This window comes from Pteropus vampyrus, unplaced genomic scaffold, assembly GCF_000151845.1.
Source record: "Pteropus vampyrus isolate Shadow unplaced genomic scaffold, Pvam_2.0 Scaffold264, whole genome shotgun sequence".
Classification (NCBI taxonomy): Eukaryota; Metazoa; Chordata; class Mammalia; order Chiroptera; family Pteropodidae; genus Pteropus; species Pteropus vampyrus.
The window spans coordinates 994,322-997,971 of record NW_011889045.1 but is presented as its reverse complement, the minus strand read 5'-3'; positions in this window follow the sequence as shown (position 1 = coordinate 997,971).

Genomic DNA, 3,650 nt, shown 5'->3' with positions numbered 1-3,650 from the left:
AGATCAATGTAAACATATTTATTTGATAAGAGAATGTTGCCATTTGTAATGGATGCTCATCCTTTCTTATATATGAAAAGCTTCTGTACTTTGAGACAAATGAAGAACCATATCATTTAACTTTAAGGCAAGTAATGAACTAATCCAATCGATGACTAACGTATATGTACGTGTTTACAGTGTTTTATCTAATCCATATGAAGATTGCAGGATATCCTCTAACATATGCATATTTAACTGGACTGTCTTGTTTTTCGAAGAATTACGAATAGGAAGTTCAGCTTAGATTGGTACTTTGCAACTGTTTTCCCCAGCACGTATCACTCAAAAGTAGCTTTCGACAGTGGTAAAGGAAAAGTGAGTGAGATAGCCTGCCAGCTCCCTCAAATTGATATTTTCAAAGTGAGATCTCTTTATTCTGTTTCAAATAAAATGCCAGAACATTAAACGCATCTGTCTGAAAATTAGGGACACGGAAAAATCAAATCGATTCACCCTGATCCATCCTGTGGGGGTGCTCATGCATAGCTGCTTGCCGCTCCATTCTCTGAGTGCCCGAGATGAAAATTTCCTGAGACATGATCTTTAGAAAAAATCGAAAAAGTTTTGGGGACCTAATACATTTCAGAAATATCGATATGATGTATCCCTCCTAAAATGTACTTATTATTTGGCAAATATTTTTAGTCGCAGTGTGTCTAGGCACTGTTCTGGGTGACTGGGTCGGGGACATCTGCCTTCTTAAGCTTGAGTTCCAGTCGGGGGATAGAGCCCATAAGCCAGTAGCATGATACGTGTGTTTCTGTATTTTAGAGGATAAGAAATGTTTTGTTTTTGTTTTTGTTTTTGTTTTTGTTTTTTAAAGGAAAATACAGAGCGAGATGAGGGGAAGATGTTTGCAGTTTTCATGAGGCAGGCCATCTCTTTGGGAAACTGTTTAAATCAGACTTAATGGGTTACAGATTTAGCACTGTGGATATCTGGAAACAAAGGATCTTAGGTAGGAGTGGCTGCCAAAACAAATGCCACCTGCCGATGTCTGGTGTGAGCTGTAGTGAGGATTCTGACATTTAGTGAAATCAGAAGCCGTTGGAGGGTTTTGGACGAAGGTAGACAAGATGGCCACAGTGTTGAGACTACATTGTCATCTCAGGAGACAAGGAAAGCAAGGGAGCCGCCGGAGGCCTGTGACAGTTAGATAAGTGAATGACAATAATGGTTTAGACCAGTGTGGTCTCAATGGAGAAGGTGACAGTCGGTTACATTCCGGATACTTTTGAAGATAGACCGCACAGTATATCATGAGGTATATACTGTATATCACCTCCTTGTAAACGTGGAATGACAAGGCTCTGAGAAGTCCTGCAATAAACAACCGATTGCATTTTCACTTAGCTTTGATAAACATATGGCCTCAGAATCCTTTTTAAAAAATATATGACAGCCACTGTTTTGTGACAATGATGTTGCACAGAACGTATCTGGAAATGCTGTCATAGAAACCAAAACCATTTGCAAAACTAAGCACAACACCAAGCTATTCTCCACATAAAATTGTGTTCCCTTCGACGGGATGTATGCTGGAGAACATAGCTTGGTAATTTCAGCTAAAACATGCGCTTGAGTTTTTACAACTTTCTTCTTCTTAATTTCGTAATTCTCACAAAGACCCAAGGAAGCAAAGTCCAGCTCTTCATATTTTTTTCTAAAAATATTCTTTTCTCTTTATTGAATGAGCGAGAAGTCAATAAATTATCTACTTTCTTCGACTAAAGGACATGCATTTTTCAGATACTTGTCAAGAGCATGGGATACATTTTCTACATGAAAGCTCTGCTTTGCTCACTTCTAGTTTAAAACGGGGGATAATTACTGATGGCTTCTAAAAAGTTTCATTTATTTATTGAGTCACTAAATCTAATTAGATCTATTATTCTTAAAAAACTCCATGGCAACTCACAAAACAAGAAAGACTGATTCACATAGATCCCGTAGTCGGATGGCTTATTATTACTGCGGCAGAGCTGAGAACACTGCCTCTCTCAAGAAGCTGTCAGAATTTCTATTCATTTCACGAGTTTATAAATTAACTATGGGAATATTTCTGGCTATGGTGTGCTTGGTTTTGAAAGACTTGGCATCGTTAACATCTCCTGCATTTTTCCCCTAATGCTTTTAACCTTCGAATCATTTTATTATGGATTCACATCTTTTAAAAAAGTTTATTGGTCACCGAATTCATTAATTGCGGTTTAAAATAGATGGACAAGGGCAAACCGATGTTAACCTTTAAATTGCTGGTGACAGTGGGCAGTGTTTTTAAAAATTAAAACCTTAGTATCGATGCATCAAATATGTGGACTCCTGTCGAACCAGGTTTTCAAATCTCATGTCGAATATTTTGACAGTTTATGGACAATACAGAGAGACTTATAGAAGAAACAGAGTACATCAAACCCTGCTGACCAGAAGGAAACTTTGCTTTTTAAACACATTGATTTTTTTTGTAAACTGAAGACCTCATAGAATCCCAAAGATCCATTTTATGGATTAAGAAACATCAGGTACTCACAGCTCTATAACATCAAGCGAGAGCTACAGAGTCTTTCTCTTCAGCTTCGTGACTTGTACCATCTGTTGACATCACACAGTTATGGAAAAAAATAACATCTTAGTCAGAGGAGGAAAGCGGGAGGACTTCAAGTAAACGACTGAGATGCTCCTTACAGACGCCAGCTTTGCCAGTTCACACTCCCAAACTCGGAGGGCGGACGGTTGCACGCATGTACTTCTCAGGTGCTTAGCACGTATGTGTCCTGTTCAATCTGCTTATAAGCGTCACGTGAAGCATCGTGAGCCCTCACAGAGGGGAGGGGAGGGGAAAGCAGGCATGATAAATCAAGGAAAAAAACCGTGATAAAACAGCGACTTTCCCGGTGATTTCGTTAATTTTACCTCTAGAAACCTAGACATGATTCATCTCTTCGGCACAGCTTTTCCTTCGTGTGAGGATCTTTTACAAGATTAAAAAAAAAAATCTTTTACAAAGATACCAACGTCGCGGCCAATTTCTCATATCAAACACTATAAAAGTTGAGGAAAAGTCGTTATATCTACTTGATATATTTTTCTTCCCTGAAATTAGGGAAGCAGCTCAGGCAAATAGCAGAAGGTGTCTGTTCTTTGAGATTTCAGGAGACCCTGGTGACTGGATTTCTGTGTAATTGTTTTTAGGACATCGATTTTTCGTGATCCGCCCAATTTACCCTCTGCTGCCAATGCATTTTTCTGGGTTTAAGAATCATTAGGGTCCTCGGACGGGGTTTGGGGTGAGAATTTCAAGTCCGACTCCCCAGGATTCCCACAGGCAATGCAGTAAGGTTGGTATGAGGATGGAGCATCTTGCTCATCTCCAGGTTTGTAGACGATCGTTTTCCAGAGTTCCCCATGGAGAGTGTGTTTACGGAATCGCCAGATTTCATTTATTCGCATTGTTCTTCATTATTCTGTTTTCAAATTCACATTTCCCACATATGCGGTAAGGGTCCTTCATTTAATTATGTTTCTTCTCCGGATTAGGGGAATTTCTTTCTCCATTGCCTGTTTTCCCAAATTCCTGGCTAGGCCGGGGTTCTGCTTTGGGGGCGGGG